Source organism: Oncorhynchus keta, chromosome 2 (assembly GCF_023373465.1).
Source record: "Oncorhynchus keta strain PuntledgeMale-10-30-2019 chromosome 2, Oket_V2, whole genome shotgun sequence".
NCBI classification, from domain to species: Eukaryota; Metazoa; Chordata; class Actinopteri; order Salmoniformes; family Salmonidae; genus Oncorhynchus; species Oncorhynchus keta.
The window spans coordinates 2,367,233-2,388,129 of record NC_068422.1 but is presented as its reverse complement, the minus strand read 5'-3'; the positions used below and the strand labels follow the sequence as shown (position 1 = coordinate 2,388,129).

At 42.5% G+C, this 20,897-nt stretch overlaps 1 protein-coding gene across 2 annotated transcripts in view; it reads right to left on the bottom strand.

Moving 5' to 3' along the window:
* Window positions 1-17,626, bottom strand: part of LOC118371530 (forkhead box protein N2-like) — a 47,013-nt gene extending 29,387 nt beyond the window's left edge. Inside the window, exon 1 of one of the 2 annotated variants that reach the window (XM_035756996.2) lies at window positions 17,410-17,626. The gene's annotated coding sequence lies outside the window, so the exon portion shown is untranslated. Of the gene's footprint in view, window positions 1-17,202; window positions 17,386-17,409 lie in introns of those variants that run through there. The other variant, XM_035756998.2, reaches the window with a different exon arrangement.
* Window positions 17,627-20,897: the final 3,271 nt, after the last annotated feature.

Below are 20,897 nucleotides of genomic sequence, written 5' to 3'. Positions count from 1 at the left end.
TCACAGTATCTCTGTGCATTCAAATTTCCATCAATAAAATGTAATTGTGTTCATTGTCCTTAGCTTATGCCTGCCCATACCATAACCCAACCGCCACCATGGGGCATTGTTCACAACATGATCAGCAAGCCGCTGTTATATTTTTGGTCAATTTATTTGTGTATAGTGTATTCAGAAAGTATTAGACCTCTTGACTTTCACATTACAACCTAGTTATAAAATTGACTAAACACATTTTTTTCTGATCAATCTTCACACAATACCTCAAAATGACAAAGTGAAAACAGGTTTTTAGAAATACCTTATTTACATTAAGTATTCAGACCCTTTCCTATGAGACAAGAAATTGAGTTCAGATGTATCCTGTTTCTATTAATCATCCTTGAGATGTTTTTCAACTTGATGAGCCCACCTGTGGTAAGATTGGAGATGATTTGGAAAGGCACACACCTGTCTATATATGGTTCCATAGTTGACAGTGAATGTCAGTGCAAAAACCAAGCCATGAGGTGGAAGGAATTGTCCGTAGAGCTCAGCGACAGGATTGTGTCGAGGCACAGATCTGAGGAAGGGTACTAAAACATTTCTGCAGCATTGAAGGTCACCAAGAATACAGTAGCCTCCATCATTCTTAAATGAACGAAGTTTGGAACCCCAAGACTCTTCCTAGAGCTTGCCAGCCAGCCAAACTGAGCAATCAGGGAGAAGGGCCTTGGTCAGGGAGGTGACCAAGAACCAGATGGTCACTCCGACCGAGCCCCTCTGTGGAGATGGGAGAATCTTCCAAAAGGACAACCATCTCTGCCGCCACTCAGTAAAAAAGGCACAGGACAGCCCACTTGGAGTTAGCCAACATAAAAATCAGATTCTCTGGTCTGATGACACCAAGATTGAACTCTTTGACCTGAATTCCAAGTGTCACATCTGGGAGCGGCAGGGACTGGGAGACCAGTCGAGGGAAAGATGAACGAAGCAAAGCACAGAGAGATTCTTGATGAAAACCTGCTCAGAGTGCTCAAGACCTCAAACTGAGGCAAAGGTTCACCTTTCAACAGGACAACAACCCAAAGCACACAGTCAAGACAATGCAGGAGTGGCTTTGGGACAAGTCTCTCAATGTCCTTGAGTGGCCTAGCCAGAGCCCAGACTTGAACCCGATCGAACATCTCTGGAGAGACCTGAAAATAGCTGTGCAGCGACGGTCCCTAGTCAACCTGACAGAGCTTGAGAAGAACTACAGAGAATGGAAGAAACTCCAAATACAGGTGTGCCATGCTTGTTGCATCAAATCCAAGACTTGAGTCTGTAGTTGCTGCCAAATGTGCTTCAAAGTAACGAGTAAAATGTGAATGTGATTCAGATTTCTATTTATTTCTAAATTTGCAAAAACCTGTTTTTGCTTTATCATTATGGGGTAGTGTGTGTAGATTGATGGGAGGGGCAGGGGTCAAATGAATTTTATCCATTTTAGAATAAGGCTTTAACCTAAATTGTGGAAAAGGTGAAGGGGTCAGAATACTTTCTGAATGCAGTGTGTGTGTTATTTATGCTAGATAAAACAGACCAAAACACCCGCTGAAGGGAACCCATCCCAAATAACAAAGGAAGTGTTCTTAGCTGATTATCACATCCCCGCTGCGAAGTGAATTATCATCGCTGTTTTGAGTATCATCATTATCCTTGCTCTTATCAAAAGGCATCAAAGTGGGATGCGGCAAGGCGAGCGAGGGGTCCGCTAGCTGGTTAATGGGCCACGTGTGAGTGAGAGCTAATGAGAGATATTCGCTTGTTGACTTCTCAGCGCTAAGCAAATTGCTACCGAAGCTGGCCCGGATGGTAGCCTATCGTTCACCTGCAAGTTAAAACTACCACCCTCTCCATCGGGCCAGCCCCTCCATTATAAATGTGGTAACAGACAGACAAAAGACAGGTGCAGAGGCATATTAGGCTAATTTCCCTTGGAAACTTTATCCTACTAATGCACTGATTTAAAAGACAAAAGAACATACAGCGGCATTAGGTTTGTGGTCTCTTAATGACTCTTTAGATATGTACAGAAAAATGTGATGCCTTAGTGGGTACAGTCGAAGCAGTGGTTTTCTTAGCTTTGGTGCCTTTAAACACCACCCAGGTTATGGAGCGATTTCCTCAGTGACAACAGAAGAGGAGACTGGCTTCTGCTCCATCTCCCGATCTGCAGTGGTTGCCGTGGCAGCAGGGCCTAGCTGTAAAGGGAAGTGATTGTGCTGTACTCTATGGCGGAGCGAGGCATGAGGAGAAAGGCTAATGTGGAGAAATCAATACACGCTCCACTCAAAGTGCTGAGGCCAGCATTCTCCTCAAAGCTCCCTCACAAAGACGACGATACACTGACAGAGAAAGAGAGACATCAGCCCAGCTGTCAGAGAAAAAAAACATTATTTGAGAATGCAGTGAAAGCATGAGATCCTCCCTTAAAACAATTTAAATGACCCCCACACTACAATTCAAATGCATTGAAATCTAAACATGCCATTTTGAGTTGATAGAAGTGGATAAAGGAACAGACACACACTGTATCAAAGCGATTGACTCAAACCTCTAACACCTCTGTAATAGATACTGTGTGTCACAATACTGAAGCACACATTATGACAAAGGGTTGGTTAGATTTCAGCTGATACTTGTCAGAGTGGGGGTTACTTTACAACCTGGTCTGTCATTCAAACAAGTAGTAAGAGAGAGTAGTGTGTGTCTTACTCTGTTGGTCAAACTGGTTTGTGTGTCTAGTCTGTCGGAGTGCAGTAGACCGGCAGGTCCACTGATGAGAGGTCAGAGATGCTACAGTATTCCTCATTGAGGTTGAATATTTTCTGACACTGAGAAATGGATGGGGTTGAATGTGTGCTAGAGGTGAAAGCAAACAGAGTTGAGTTGAAACAAAGATGTTAGATTCAGCCTCGCTTTCTCCTCATACAAAGGAGCGGTTGTTTTTGCTCTGGCGACATTTCACAAGCCCAACAGTATTCTAAACAGAGAACTGAGCAAGGGGGAAACGCCTCAGGCCTGGTGAGGAAGTTCATTTACAAAGACAGACCAACTCACACAGAGTAACTCACAGAGAGACACCTCTATGGGACTGTGGACTTGACCAGTGACAGGAGTGGAGGTTAGGTGGAGTTCCCTACTTCAAGGAGAATAACCCTTTCAAAAGCTCTATGTGTGTGTGTCTACAGAATGTACCCATTACCACAGCATGCACTGTCAGACAAACAGTCCCCACATGGTAAGCATATGGGGAAATACAAACACAGTTGAGGATGAGAACAAAATGACAGAACAAGGATGAGCACCAGAGAGAACGCCAAGTGTGCAAAGCGGTCATCAAGGCGAAGGGTGGCAACTTTGAAGAATCTAAATATATTTCGATTTAACACTTTTTTGGTTACTACGTGATTCCATGTGTTATTTCATCATTTTGATGTCATTATTATTACACAATGTAGAATATAAGTAAAAAATAAAAAACCCTGGAATGAGTAGGACTGGTACTGAGAGAGAGAGATATATATACACACACAAATAAAGGGAACACTTAACAACACAATGTGACTCCAAGTCAATCACACTTCTGTGAAATCAAACTGTCCACTTAGGAAGCAACACTGATTGACAATAAATTACATGCTATTGTGCAAATGGAATAGACAACAGGTGGAAATTATAGGCAATTAGCAAGACACCCCCAATAAAGGGGTGGTTCTGCAGGTGGGGACCACAGACCACTTCTCAGTTCCTATGCTTCCTGGCTGATGTTTTGGTCACTTTTGAATGCTGGCGGTGCTTTCACTCTAGTGGTAGCATGAGACGGAGTTTACAACCCACACAAGTGGCTCAGGTAGTGCAGCTCATCCAGGATGGCACATCAATGCGAGCAAGAAGGTTTGCTGTGTCTGTCAGCGTAGTGTCCAGAGCATGGAGGCGCTACCAGGAGACAGGCCAGTACATCAGGAGACGTGGAGGAGGCCGTAGGAGGGCAACAACCCAGCAGCAGGACCGCTACCTCCGGCTTTGTGCAAGGAGGAGCAGGAGGAGCACTTCCAGAGCCCTGCAAAATGACCTCCAGCAGGCCACAAATGTGCATGTGTCTGCTCAAACGGTCAGAAACAGACTCCATGAGGGTGGTATGAGGGCCCGACGTCCACAGGTGGGGGTTGTGCTTACAGCCCAACACCGTGCAGGACGTTTTTCATTTGCCAGAGAACACCAAGATTGGCAAATTCGCCACTGGTGCCCTGTGCTCTCCACAGATTCAAGCAGGTTCACACTGAGCACGTGACAGAATTGACAGTCTGGAGATGCCGTGGAGAACATTCTGCTGCCTGCAACATCCTCCAGCATGACCGGTTTGATGGTGGGTCAGTCATGGTGTAGGGTGGCATTTCTTTGGGGGGCCGCACAGCCCTCCATGTGCTCGCCAGAGGTAGCCTGACTGCCATTAGGTACCGAGATGAGATCCTCAGATCCCTTGTGAGACCATATGCTGGTGCGGTTGGCCCTGGGTTCCTCCTAATGCAAGACAATGCTAGACCTCATGTGGCTGGAGTGTGTCAGCAGTTCCTGCAAGAGGAAGGCATTGATGCTATGGACTGGCCTGCCCGTTTCCCAGACCGGAATCCAATTGAGCACATCTGGGACATCATGTCTCGCTCCATCCACCAACGCCACGTTGCACCACAGACTGTCCAGGAGTTGGCGGATGCTTTAGTCCAGGTCTGGGAGGAGATCCCTCAGGAGACCATCTGCCACCTCATCAGGAGCATGCCTAGGCGTTGTTGGGAGGTCATACAGGTCCTTCTGTAGCTCAGTTGGTAGAGCATGGCGCTTGTAACGCCAGGGTAGTGGGTTCGATTCCCGGGACCACCCATACGTAGAATGTATGCACACATGACTGTAAGTCGCTTTGGATAAAAGCGTCTGCTAAATGGCATATATTATTATATACAGGCACGTGGAGGCCACACACACCACAGCCTCATTTTGACTTGTTTTAAGGACATTACATCAAAGTTGGATCAGCCTGTAGTGTGGTTATCCACTTTAATTTTGAGTGTGACTCCAAATCCAGACCTCCATGGGTTGATAAATTTGATCTCCATTGATAATTTTCTTGTGATTTTGTTGTCAGCACATTCAACGATGTAAAGAAAAAAAGTATTTAATAAGAATATTTCATTCATTCAGATCTAGGATGTGTTATTTTAGTGTTCCCTTTGTTTTTTTGAGCAGGGTATATATAGCGCGAGTCCGTTAGGGAAAGTATGTGGTGAGGACAAACACGGTCCTTTAGCTCACATACTAGTGGAGAGAGTGAGATGGATAGCCTAACCTAGGCCTCCCCAGTGGTGCAGCAGTCTAAGGTACTGCATCAACAGACCCGGGTTTGATCCCGGGATGTATCACAACAGGCCATGATCGGGAGTCCCATTGGTCGGCGCACAATTGGCCCAGCGTCATCCGGGTTAGGGGAGGGTTTACTTGGCTCATCGCACTCTAGCGACTCCTTGTGGCGGGCCGGGCACTTGCAGGCTGACATCGGTTGGCGTTTCCTCCGACGCATTGGTGCACTGGCCTCCGGGTTAAGTGGGTGTTAAGAAGTGCGGTTTGGAGGGTCACGTTTCGGAGGATGCACGACTCGACCTTCGCCTCCCGAGCCAGTTAAGGAGTTGCAGCGATGAGCCAAGATCGAAATTGGGGAGAGGGGGGGGTCAAATTTTTTTTTGAAATGAATAAAGTAGGCTAAACTAAAGTGTTGCAGTGGAATGTGGATCTCCATTTGTCTACCGATTGTTCAGAGCACTGTTGATGTCTGATTGCTGACATTTTCATGTGATTCTACATGTAAAAATCACATCCAGCATGGCACGTGTTGTTGTCTATCCTCACCACCTGGGGATGGCCCGTCAGGAAGTCCAGGATCCAGTTGCAGAGGGAGGTGTTTAGTCCCAGGGTCCTGAGCTTAGTGATGAGCTAGGAGGAAAGGGATTGTCGACGCGTGGGAAACAGTGGGTTAACTGCCTTGCTCAGGGGCAGACAACAGATTTTTACCTTGTCAGCTCGGAAGGCACTATACTGTTGAACGCTGAGCTGTAGTCTGAACAGCATTCTCACGTAGGTGTTCCTTTTGTCCAGGTGGGAAAGGGCAGTGTTGAGTGCAATAGAGATTACGTCATCTGTGGATCTGTTAGGGCAGTATGCAAGTTGGAGTGGGTCCAGGGTGTCTGGGATGATGGTGTTGATGTGGGGCGGCAGGGTAGCCTAGTGGTTAGAGCGTTGGACTAGTAACAGGAAGGTTGCAAGTTCAAACCCCCGAGCTGACAAGGTACAAATCTGTCGTTCTGAACAGGCAGTTAACCCACTGTTCCTAGGCAGTCATTGAAAATAAGAATTTTTTCTTAACTGACTTGCCTAGTTAAATAAAGGTTAAATAAAATGTGAGCCATGACCAGCATTTCAAAGCAATTCATGACTACAGATGAGTGTTTTACGGGGTAATAGTCCTTTAGACAGGTTACCTTGGCGTTCTTGGGCACAGGGACTACGGTGGTCTGCTTGAAACATGTACATATTACAGACTGGGTCAGGGAGAGGTTGAAAATGTCAGCGAAGACACTTGCCAGCTCTGGCCTTCCAAAGTACAACTCAGACTATCAGTGTTCAGCGATGGCTCTCTTAAGGGTCATGTGATTTAGAGTTCAGTCAGTCGATGTGCAAACATTGCCCCAGCTAACACAGAGCTACGTGGCAGAACACTCACAAGCTGCAGAATCATTTATTAAAAAGGGTAGTACTACGCAACTTTCGGAAACAAATTAAAATGCATGTGCTCATTCCAGAAGATGTGGGTGAAACGTGGAGAATTTCAGCAACGCTTGTTAATACTAGTCTATTCAAATCAATGACGTAACAGAATAATTATTTCATCTAGAAACCCTCTCGTCTCAGCTTTTTTCTTGACATAGATTGCAATGTCATAACTTGACACCAATGTAATAACTTGACACCAATGTAATAATTTGACACCAATGTGAGTCGTTGTGCATTCTTTGAACATAGGCCTACACCATTATAAACTCGGTTAAGCTATGAAATAAACTGGATTTTTGGTGCAGGTACAGCCAACTAGCACAAAAATATTACGATATTGTCAATATTATACAGTACAATATCACGGTATGTAACTGTATCAATTTTTCCTCCACTACTAGTAAAGTCACACTAGTCTTAAATAGACAGGATCAGAGAAGCATTCAGAAGGTACACAACGTCTGGTCCGTGGCTCTGAGCAGTGTGTGTGTGTGTGTGTCAGGAGATGAAATATGTGAGCAGCTGCAGTCATTAAAAGCAGTAACCTCCAAACAAAGGCCAGATCATATCAGCAGACAGACAAGAGCCTTGATGGGTTGATAGAGGAGGAGGCAGCGGCAACAGACAAATTGGCTGCTTCAGTGGGATAAACCAGAAACCACCAGATATGGCCAGAGAGGAGCAGGAGAAGAGGAGAGCTTACTAACCCAAAGGGGACAACTCTCAGAGAAGACAAGAAGGAGATCTGGTCCTGACATGAATCAGGAAGACTAAAATAAAGAACCAAGACAGCACACCGCTGTTGTTTTTCTGCTCTTCTTTCACTTCCTTTAAAGCTGCAATATGTAACTTTTTGGGCTGACTGACCAAATTCACATAGAAATGTGATTTAGACAGTAGATCTGTCTCTCTCATTGAAAGCAAGTCTAAGAAGCGTTAGATCTGTTCTATACTTCCCGTTCTTCGTTTTGTTTGTGTCATACTTTCAGTTTTATACATATTTTTGGTTATTTAAAAGATACTTCACAGCAGATTAGATACAAGGGACAATGATTCTCTATACTTCTTTTGTCACAAACTGAAATTTGGCGAACTATTATAATTTTGCGACCAGGAAATAGCGCTGCGATTTCCACATACCGCACCTTTAAATCACACAGCCTGAGTTGAATACAGGTTGAATTGTTACACTTTTTCATGCAACACTGAGGTGGTGTCTATACTTGACACTTACATGGGACTTCTGCTATCCTAATACAAAGATCACATTGAAAATATGGGTCTAAACGCACAAGTCGCTTTATGGTCCGATTGTGTTCAGATCTAGCTGACACATCAGGGGGTAGTCAGGGATGCATCGTGTGCGGATTTCTCCTCAGTCTGAACGCAATCAGGCTACCAAAAGCACATACAGTGGGTGAAATCATCAGCACTTTTCCCACAATTCTCCAGAGGCATAATAATGTTGGAGGAAATTCATTCCCAGCGTGTGAGGAACGTGTGTGCTGGCCTCAAATGCTAGCAAGCTAACTAATATTTAGAAATCCAAGAGTTAAGCTAACCCATTTGCAATCCCTTTAACATTGCCTGCTCGTTTGCGGACCGGCCAATTCCATTTGAATACAGCCCGGGAAAAGGTAATCTGGACACACTGTGGACACATTTACATGCAGTTGCAGATGCATGACGCACTGGGAATTCCATGATCAAAACTCTAAGATCAGAATACGAAAGCTACATGAACGGTTAAGTCTAGACCGCCTGAGAAACAGTAAACAGAGTGGTGAACATCTTGCTACTGTGTCTGTCCATGAAAACCAGTCATCTGTGCCTTCATGTGATTGAGTGTTGTCTTAGTAATCTTTCTTCCACTGAAGACTAATTGATGTGTATAAACAGTTGAATTCAGAAGTACATATACCTTAACCAAATACATTTAAACTCAGTTTCACAATTCCTGACATTTAATCCTAGTAAAAAATCTCCACAATGAAATAGGGTGGGGGCTGTGCTTTGACAAAGTGGGTGGGGTTATATCCTTCCTGTTTGGCCCTGTCCGGGGGTGTCATCGGATGGGGCCACAGTGTCTCCTGACCCCTCCGGTCTCAGCCTCCAGTATTTATGCTGCAGTAGTTTGTGTCGGGGGGCTAGGGTCAGTTTGTTATATCTGGAGTACTTCTCCTGTCCTATTCGGTGTCCTGTGTGAATTTAAATGTGCTCTCTCTAATTCGCTCTTTCTTTCTCTCTCTCGGAGGACCTGAGCCCTAGGACCATGCCTCAGGACTACCTGGCATGATGACTCCTTGCTGTCCCCAGTCCACCTGGCCGTGCTACTGCTCCAGTTTCAACTGTTCTGCCTGTGATTATTATTATTGGACCATGCTGGTCATTTATGAACATTTGAACATCTTGGCCATGTTCTGTTATAATCTCCACCCGGCACAGCCAGAAGAGGACTGGCCACCCCACATAGCCTGGTTCCTCTCTAGGTTTCTTCCTAGGTTTTGGGCTTTCTAGGGAGTTTTTCCTAGCCACCGTGCTTCTACACCTGCATTGTTTGCTGTTTGGGGTTTTAGGCTGGGTTTCTGTACAGCACTTTGAGATATCAGCTGATGTACGAAGGGCTATATACATTTGATTTGATTAGCACTTTTAGCACCAAAGTACGTTCGTCTCTAGGAGACAGAACGGGTCGCCTTCCTGAGCGGTATGACGGCTGCGTGGTCCCATTGTGTAAATACATACGTACTATTGTTTGTACAGATGAACATGGTACCTTCAGGCGTTTGGTAATTACTCCCAAGGATGAACCAGACTTGTGGAGGTCCACAATTTGTTCTCTGGGGTCTTGCCTGATTTCTTTTGAACTTCCCATGATGTCAAGTAAAGATGCACTGAGTTTGAAGGTAGGCCTTGAAATACATCCACAGGTACACCTCCAATTGACTCAAATTATGTAAATTGGCTTTAGAAGCTTCTGATAGGATACCTTTAGTGTATGTAAACTTCTGACTAGAGGTTGACCGATTAATCGGAATGGCCGAGTAATTAAGGCCTATTTCAAGTTCTCATAACAATCGGTAATCAGCATTTTTGGACAACGATTGTGGCCGATTACATTGCACTCCGCGAGGAGACTGCGTGGCAGGCTGACTACCTGTTACGCGAGTGCAGCAAGAAGCCAAGGTAAGTTGCTAGCTAGCATTAAAGTTACCTTGTAAAAAACTATCAATCTTAAAATAATCACTAGTTAACCCTTTAGCCACGGAGTCATGCTGAGACCATCAATAAACAATTACTCTACGTCCTATATGCACATCAATTACTCTACGTCTACAGTTGAAGTCGGAAGTTTGCATACACTTAGGATGGAGTCATTAAAACACATTTTTTAACCACTTCACAAATTTCTGGTTAACAAAAAAAATAGTTTTGGCAAATCGGTTAGGACATCTACTTTGTGCATTCTAACAATTGTCTACAGACAGACTATTTCACTGTATCACAATTCCAGTGGGTCAGAAGTAGAGGTCGACCGATTATGATTTTTCAACGCAGATACCGGTTATTGGAGGACCAAAAAAAGCGTCCCACCTGGCCAACATCCGGTGAAATTGCAGAGCGCAAATTTCAAATTACAGAAATATAAATATTTAACATTCATGAAAATACACGTATTATACATCAAACTAAAGCTTAACTTCTTGTTAATCCAGCCGCTGTGTCAGATTCAAAAAGGCTTTACGGCGAAAGCACGCCATGTGATTATCTGAGGACAGCACCCCGCATACAAAAAACATTAAACATTATTCAACCAGGCAGGTGTGACACGAAAGTCAGAAATAGCGGTATAATAAATGCCTTACCTTTGATCTTCTTCTGTTGGCACTCCAAAAGGCCTCAGTTACATCACAAATTGTCCTTTTGTTCGACAATGTCCTTCTTTATATCCATAAAAACTCAGTTTAGCTGGCACGGTTCATTCAATCGTCCACTGGTTTCCCTCCTTCAAAATGAATCCCAAACGTTACCAATAAACTTATCCAAACAAGTCAAACAATGTTTATAATCAAACCTCAGGTACCCTAATACGTAAATTAACTATAAAATTTAAGGCGGATAATAGTATGTTCATTACCTGGAGATAAATAAAGAATGCACTTTCACCCACGCGCATGGAAACACTACAGCCAAAATGGGAGCCACTTAGAAAAACTACAACCTATTGCTCCATTTTTCTAACTCTTTCTAAAGACTGTTGACGTCTAGTGGAAGCCCTAGGAACTGCAATCTGGGAGGATTTCTCATAATAAACATGAAAGCCATTGGAAACGGTGGAAGGCTGAAATTATATATTTTTGGGATGGTTTGTCCTCAGGGTTTTGCCTGCCATGTCAGTTCTGTTATACTCAGACATAATTTTAACAGTGTTAGAAACTTTAGAGTGTTTTCTATCGAAATCTACCAATTATATGCATATCCCAGCTTCTGGGCCTGAATAACAGGCAGTTTACTCTGGGCACGCTTTTCATCCGGACGTGAAAATACTGCCCACTACCCAAGAGAGGTTAAAATAAATTAATTGTAGCAGGCAATATTAACTAAATATGCAGGTTCAAAAATATATACTTGTGTACTGATGTTTATGGCAAGGTACACATTGGTGCAACGATTTGAGAAATCTTCACACATTTGGAGAAGTAGGCTGTGATTCGATGAGAAATTAACCGGCACCGCATCAATTAAATGCAACGCAGGAGAAGTTGGATCACTACACGTGGTTGATGATATTACGAGTTTAATTACAAAAATAAACCAACCAACCACGCATAGAGAACACAATGTTTGAAGGTCATTGTTAAATCACAGACCTTTTCAAGACTGGCTGTTGATCAGACTGGTACTTTAGTTAACTACATGAACTGCACAAAACTCACCCGTTTTTGTTCCTACAGGTAGTGTGTTTTCTAATTCTAACACCATCTCAAACCCCAAACGCTACTCCAGAATGTTCAGATAGGCCCAGTCGCTACACACATCATCAGACCACCAGTTATTTTCACACCTTGAATGTTAATTGGGTATAAAGGGTGTTGAGTGCAGCACCTTAGCACACCGGAGTCAATAGAATAATAGGAGTGACAGAGGTTAGTTAACTATTTCGGTCTCCATAACAGACTTCCAGACATGTCAACTTATTTAAGGACTGCTGCTAATCCTAATGGCCTCCATTAAACAGCCCCAGCTAAAACACAATCCCCTATACAGACCACTACTATAGTTCTGAAGAGGTATAGGCTAACCTTTCTGGGTCGAAGTCCATCACACTGTGATAACATGGCATTGTTGTTAACGTAATAGGGAATGCTTTGTATTCACAGACTGGTAGGCCTTAAAGTAACAGACATACAAGCCTTATAAGTCCTTAACACTAATGCCACTAATCACCACCTTCCGGAGACACCTGAAACCCCACCTCTTTAAGGAATACCTAGGATAGGATAAGTAATCCTTCTCACCCCCCCCCCCCCCTTAAGATTTAGATGCACTATTGTAAAGTGACTATTCTACTGGATGTCATAAGGTGAATGCACCAATTTGTAAGTCGCTCTGGATAAGAGCGTCTGCTAAATGACTTAAATGTAAATGTAATGCACGTGAGGAACATGCAATCTAACAGTATTTACTTCTTGGAAAGTGGAATAACTGGCATATTACCTTGTGAAACACGTGTTTATGATAGAACTATCGCCTATAGGCAAGGCATGATGAATGTATTAAGAGTAACAAAGCACCTATAGCCTCCTACATGTCTCAGAACCATTAGTGGTACATTCCCTAGTCTCTAGAGTGAGATGGATAATGTCAGTCTGGTACACTTCAACATGTCCCAGAAGACAAGGACAGAATATTCACCAAAATGGAAGCACCGGGCTCTTTCTATTGCACTTCTTGATTAAAATGGCATGTCTTCTTTCACTGTGGAATATGGTTAGTGTGTTGTTGTCAACATAGTGCTGAGTGCAACTAAGGGGGGGGGATTTCGATTCTAGAATCTAATGCCGGCGATTGAAATAACCTTATTATGTTGAGCAGCAAAGATGATCAACATCACATACACCCCTACACGCATGCACACACACACTTGTGACAATCTTTCCACCACGTGCCTGTGCTGAGAGATAGCCATTACATAGCAGGGTTAGCAGCAGCATTACTAGGGTTATGGGCAGGGCATATTTATAGTCATGAATGCCATGAAAGAGAGAACGTCTCAAACTACTTCAGGCAGCTAAGATACTTACCCGTCTGACTGCAGCCCTCCTCTAGAAGTATGTATACTTGTGCACATTATGGTACATACATTTTTTTCCCTTGCAAACGTACAGGGTAGAAACTTTTTTAAGAGCATATGGTTCAAAGAAAACCAATCATGTACAGTGTGCTCACACACAATGGGCCTGAATTCCTGGCAGTAAACTAATGACAGGTTGATCACTTCTGTTTACCTACTTTTGTCTCAGGCCTGTTTATCTGTGGCACATTTGTCAGCAAACAGCATCTGTTTGACAAAACAGGAACACTGCCCCTCCCCACCCTAATCTCACACACGCACTTGCCTGCGTAACAAGACAACTACAGTAGGCAACACGTTTCAATCCAAATCATCATCCTGTTTTGTAAGAGAAAGGGGGAGACATGATCACACAGACACAAGAGGGGATACTATTATTGTATGTTATCACACCAACTGCCACACCTATGGAGAACAAAAAAAAATTAATTGGCCACCAACAGTCAGACAATCTTGTGATAATCCATTACCTCATGGATTTAGTGTAGCAGTCATTCTCAGAAAACAGGCAGCTAACCCACTGTACCTAGGCAGTCATTGAAAATAAGAATTGGTTCTTAACTGACTTGCCTAGTTAAATAAAAGGTAAAATAAAATAAATAATCAACTTTCAAAATGCCCTCTGGAATCTCTGAGATTAGGATATGTACTTATCTATTTCAGAAATATTATGTTTTGCGGTCAGATATTACGCATTTTAAAAACATTCCAAATTTCATTAACATAAATCCCATAAAATTACAAATTAATATTTAAATGTTTTTTTTTTTAAACAACGCTACCCCTAATGAAAAGGACTGGGTCAAACAAACAATGCCGAAAACAAAAAAAAATATTTCAAATGAAGTTATCAATAATAATACAATTTTAATAATCTGACTTTTCCACAATTTAAGCTGTTTGATAATGAGAAGGCCAAGGGGGTGTTTGAGAATATAACTTCATTCTGAAGGCATATAAGCAAATAAATTAACTTAACTTGAGCTCATCTAAAGACTACTCATCTAGATGATGGGTAAATAAAACGTTATTTAAAAACTGACGAGTTTTTACAGGAACTTGAAAGAGTTACGTAATGAGACATGTCCACAGACACAGTGTTAGTGCGTACTCCATACTATAACTTTGGGGTGAAAATGTACCATTTAAAATATGGCACTTGCCCAAAAATGTGACACCTTAGTCCTCAGAAAGATGGTTGATTTTTGCTGTTAAATCATAGTTTTATAACTCAATTTGCTACAGACATTTTAAAAAACTGGTTTCATCAACCGTTGAGGTCAAGCACAAGGCAGTGCCCCCCTCACAAATTCAGAGTCCCACTGTCGAAATAAAGGAAACACTTCAGGAAATGAGGGATACAAAGTGTATTGGAAGCAGGTGCTTCCATACAGGTGTGGTTCCTGGGTTAATTAAGCAATTAACATCCCACCATGCTTAGGTTCATGTATAAAAATGCCCAGTTGGCCATTATTCTGGCTACCATAGTAGACGAGATCTCAGTGACTTTGAAATAGTGGTCTCAAAGGAGCATAGGGGGTTTAAAGTGTGTGTGTGTGTAAGTGTCTCAATCACCAGATCTCAACTCAATTGAACACTTAAGGTTGTTTCTAGAGTGGCGACTGAGACAGCGCTTTCCACCACCATCAACAAAACATCCAATAATGGAATTTATTGTGGAAGAATGGTGTCACATCCCTCCAAGAGTCCCAGATACTTCTAGAATCTATGCCAGGGATCAGCAACATGGACAGGGTTGTGGGCCACAAAATGTGAACTCATAAGGAGCTGTGGTGGCTCGCAGATCAGCTACGCACAACCATTCTCACACATGCAGTCAGAGCCAGCCCTAGCCTTTTGGGGGCCATCAGCAACAATGTGTTGGGGGCCCTAAGCAACATCTTGTGGATATGCTATGTATATGCTAAAAAAAAATCTATAATTTACCAATCTACTTTTTTTTTGCTGACACGGCTAATTGAGTGACTGATAAGAAAATAAATACTGATGGATAACCAAATATAGAAATGTCACCCTGTGTATTCTACTATTATAACTATCAACAATAAGGTGAGACCCAGACTAAGTTCCCAAAAAATGTGTGGGTAGCAAAATTCCAGGAAATTTCAATAAATTCCCAGAATTCCTGGTTGGAGGATTACAGAATTAGTTGTAAGTTCCCGGAATTTTGCAACCCACAGCCCCAGTGTGTGTGTGTGTATATATATGTATTTTTTTTTGAAGGGGGGGGGGGACAGTTGCCCATCCCTGATCTATGCCAAGGCGCAACGAAGATGTGCTGGATGCTCATGGTGGCCCAATGCCCTATTAATTGGAATAATCCACCCAGAACCACTCATTCCTATAATTTACCATGTTATATAACACTTATATATGAGAATAATATTTGTCAACAAATCATTAATTTTATAGTTTTAATAAGGTTGGTAGCAACATGTGAAAATTGTTGTGGAAATCTGTTGCAGCTCAAGTCAACTACAAAACCCACAATACAATGGCTGTAAAAATCCGGCAAACAAATTCAGGAAATTTCACCATGTTCAACCTGCAGATCAATGTGCCTCGAGTGTTGAGTCTGACATTCACAACGGTACCAAGCAATGCACCCTAGACTGAAGAGGTGACACCTCTTAAATTACACATATCTTGACTTGAATAGCTCAGATACACATGAAATGACACCAGGAATCGATAGAACATTGCTTAGAGATGCACAAAAACAACAGTCCAAATCTTTCCTTTAACACCACGTTGGTGTTCCCTTTATTTTGGCAGTTACATGTAGCTACTCCAAAGGCAATTTGACACTAAATCCATTGAATGTCCAGGGATGTGCTGATATGTTCCAATATATGAGGAGGGTCTTCTTCAGAGTTGCTGTGCTGACTTCTTCCATCATCAGTGAGCTGTGTCGCTGTCCCATAATGCATTGTCAAAGACCACGCTCCATTTCAACTGACAAGATTGCAACGTGGGACAATATGCATGTGAGTGATTGAAGATTTGACTCAACGTCCATCCAGATATATATTGCATTGGGTGCAGGCCAACTCATGGGACATTAGAGAGGTTGAGCTGAAGAAATTAAAGGTTAGCAACCAATCTTTCGCTTGATCAGCTCTTCGATATCCCCTGGACCACGTGTCACGGGAAAATTCACTCAATGAGGAATCAATAACAGAGAAATAATCCACTCATCATTTTCACACAAAAAAAAGAAGTTATCAAAGCGACTATCGCCGTTTGATAGACCGACAACACCGCAAATGGGCTACAGAGTCAAACATGGTAACACCCCCTGCAACTGTCGCCCAACAAAGTTGTCCTACATTTTCTCCTCAAATGAAAAAGCGTTCTTGCTAAGGTTTAAAATACTATGTCAGATTACTTTAAAAATCTCCATGCTGCAAATTACACAGATGGCATGACCTCATTTAATACATGAATAAAGTTCAGGCAGTTATCGATGTGGTGTCTGACAAATGGTTGAATTTGCAGGCAGACTCGTGTCATGACTCATGGCAATCTAACGTCGAATGAAACCGGGGAGTAAACATAACACATTCAAGAAACGACAACGATACGTGTTCATCGAATGACTGCATGCGAAAACTTGCCATTTTTTATATGACCCTTAAACTGTTAGGAAAGTAGTGAAGCTACTTCCACCGTCGCTACACATTGTTGCAATTGATATATACGTCTGTAAAGGTGTTTAATGCATGCTCAAATCGGAATAAAAACATTGCACGGTCAATTGTATCTTGTTGGCTACTGCTCGGTCACAAAAGAAGTTTGCTACAAGTTAGCTCGATAGCTAATGCCACATGGACGACAAGACGCCAAAACAACTTCTTAGCACAAGGCTCTAGCTCTAGTATAGTATATATTGTGGAGTTGAGCAATTCAAGTAAAAAAAATAATAAAACACATACTAAATAATTGAAACGTTTCCATATAACATTGTTTATGTAGCTTACCATAACGCAAAGCTAGAGTTCGGATAACAAATGGGGGAAGTAACGTTACATGTTTGTCCGCTATAGAACTGCCATGCTGGCTGCTCGAGCTATCAGTTACTGCTCTCGTTTACTTCGCGCTGCCTTTCACCGGTCATGGAAAACACAACGCATTCCGTGATATCTCACACCATGAAATGAAATAAGCATATATTTTCAACTACTTACAATCATGCACGCGGTTCCTGTAAAATAGCAGTATGGCTGGAATCGTGTGTTCAGGTGTCTGTCTCAGTTTCTCACAGTGTCGGAGATCACATCCGCAGCTGCTTCCTCATACACGCAACGCGCAGATCACGCCGCACAGCAACGCTATCAAACCCCTCTCCGTCGCCAAGGCAACAAACCCACTTCAGCCAATCATAACCCCTCCCTTCCATACCCTCTGGCATCTGGCCGCAGCTCGGAAGAACAGCGTTGATTTGTGCACGCGGTCGCCGCTACACAATTTGTATTTATTTTTTATTCACAGGAGTTCATTATGTAGCCTAACTAGAATATGGCGTATTGTAAACGCAATTAGATTGAACAAGCGCACAGTACCAGTTGTTTATGTATCCAAATAATACAGTTAATTCCAACTGTTAGAATAAACTGCACAGCATTTGGTAGTGAAAGTGGGGATTAAAGGAAAAGAAAAGGCTTCTGCTTCACTTTGGCGGGGGACTCCAGCCAGAGGCCTCATGCCCATAGGGGAAATAGGGGCATGTGCCCCTTCAGAATGTTCCTTTTTTTAAATGTTTTTTTCTGTAATATGACTAGACACCTTGCAATTTTATGAAGTTAGCTCAGATAGCTTCCCAACATCATAACTAGCTACCAAGAAGCCTTTTCAGGCTGTCAATCAAGTTAGAGTAGTTAACTTTTCTTTATCTTAGCTGACATGTCTGTTGGCCAGGTTTCTGTAATGTACTGAATAAGACTCACATTCCTTTTAATCTTTTACCCAAATTTGAGCAGAGAAACATATTTTGTTTCTCTAAAAAAATAAGCAGGAGGAACGGACAGTTGAAGAGGTATGCTTAGATATGCAGATAAATATACTTTTTTTATTTTTACATATAATTAAGTATAATGATTATGTCTCTAGGTTGCAGGAAAAAGGTGTTTTAAAAAATGCAAAAATCGCCAATTTATGGTCGGAAGACCGAGCCCCCTCTGGACAACCCCCCAGCCATCCTCATGTAATGTGCCCCCTCAGGTTTTTGGGATGCATGGTGCCCCTAACGCTTGACATATTTGCACAGTATTACACAGTCATGTAGACCCACAGTATAATGGCAAGGGATGCATTATATGTATTCTTGAGTAGAGCCTATTGATCATTTGAGAGCCTATGGGCCACAGTGCAACTCTATGGGCTCTCTAAGCATCACAGTTTACACCAAACTGTAACTCTCACATCAGAGTATGATAGCTGACTCACTTTAGACCTCCTCCCCCCGCTCCTCTGTCCTCCTTCTCTATCCTCGTCCGCCTGCTCCTCTGTCCTCCTCCTCCCGCTCCTTTGTCCTCCTCCCGCTCCTCTGTCCTCCTCCACTATCTTTCACTCCTCTGTCCCCCTTCTCTGTCCTCCTTCTCCCACTCCTCTGGTCTCCTTCTCCTCTGTCCTCCCCCTCCTCTCCTTCTCTGTCCACCTCATTCCTGTTTTTTTAGAACCTCCCTCAGAGATATAACTTTGAAAAGCTACCAAAGTAATCGAATTTACTGCTGTAGCCTACAACCCCTTTTTACTGCCAAAGGTTATTCTTTCAAAATGTTGGGTTCAAGTGACATAATTCCTCTATTACCTTGTAATTAATTACCGACCCTTTTGTTCACTTTGAAATGTCATAGTCTTCCTACACCATTCTTCTGTTTGGAATGTTGTAGTACCAAATTTACAATGCGTTTGCATCTTCCTTCTCGTGGAAACAGAAACACACCCTGTTCTGCTTCATGTCCTTCAGTTAGTTCAACTGGACAAACAGGATCTTCTGTGAATGGGTGGTGTGCTACAGCCAAGCGGGAGTCAATGAAACCAGCAATTTAGGGTTAAACAGAAACCAGCCATTCGAGGGTTAAACAGAAACCAGCAATTAGACTGGGGTTAACAGAAACAAGCCGTTAGAGGGTTAAACAGAAACCAGCCATTAGAGGGTTAAACAGAAACCAGCCATTAGAGGGTTAAACAGAAACCAGCCATTAGAGGGTTAAACAGAAACAAGCCATTATAGGGTTAAACAGGACAAAGTCATTAGAGGGTTTAACAGGAACAAGCCATTAGACGCTTAAACAGAAACCAGCCATTAGAGGGTTAAACAGCCATTAGATGGTTAATCAGGAACAAGCCATTACAGAGTTAAACAGAAACCAGTAATTAGACTGGGGTTAAACAGAAACCAGCAATTAGACTGGGGTTAAACAGAAACCAGCCATTAGAGGGTTAAACAAAAACCAGCCATTAGATGGTTAATCAGGAACAAGCCATTACAGGGTTAAACAGAAACCAGTAATTAGACTGGGGTTAAACAGAAACCAGCCATTACAGAGTTAAACAGAAACCAGCCATTAGAGGGTTAAACAGAAACCAGCCATTACAGAGTTAAACAGAAACCAGTCATTAGAGGGTTAAACAGAAACCAGCCATTACAGAGTTAAACAGAAACCAGCCATTAGAGGGTTAAACAGAAACCAGCCATTACAGAGTTAAACAGAAACCAGTCATTAGAGGGTTAAACAGAAACCAGCCATTAGAGGGTTAAACATTAATCAGCCATAAGAGGGTTAAACAGAAACCAGCCATTAGAGGGTTAAACAGAAACCAGCCATTAGAGGGTTAAACATAACTGATATAACCAATTTACTTTCATGTTTTGTTGTTGTTTTTCTGGGTAATTGAGGCTTGAAAGAAAAAAAGAAAAATCTGATGTGGTCCTCTCTTAAATCTTTGATAAGAAGTCACAGTTTGGAGTTTTTCTCATTCACTGGTTTTCTTTCTGGAGCTGCTGTTTCTGTTTTTTTCCCCCAGCACAATTCACCATGGCAACTGTTTGTGACTGGGTCACATGGCCTATCTCGTGCTTGGAGAATAGGAAAGGATGGACAGATGATGCAGGCATCTGTCTGTCGGTTTCTGGTTTATTGGTTAAAAGTAATTTGTTGGAGTGGAATGAACCATCCCAAAAATTGCCCCTTTGAATACAAAAACCCTACAAACACTTTAAGGCACAGTGTGTCAAACACATTCCACGGCAGGTCGAGTGTCTGTGGGTTTTCACTCTACCCTTGTACTTTATTGATGAATTATGGTCACTAATTAGAAAGCAACTCCCCTCACCTGATTGTCTCGTTTTAAATTGAAAGAAGAAAAAAAAACACAGACACTCGGCCCTCCATGGAATGAGTTTGACACCCCTGCTTTAATTTGACCAACAGTATGTGTTTTTGTAAACCACATTCAATCTAGAGAGAATGACCAAGGCCCATTCTATTTCTCTTGAATAAATGTTTTGTGTCTGTGGCTCTGATGGTTATGATTCCCACCAATGTAGCTCTGATGGTCATAATTCCCACCAACGTAGCTCTGATGATCATAATTCCCATCAACGTAGTTCTGATGAATCATAATTCCCACCAACGTAGCTCTGATGAATCATAATTCCCACCAACGTAGC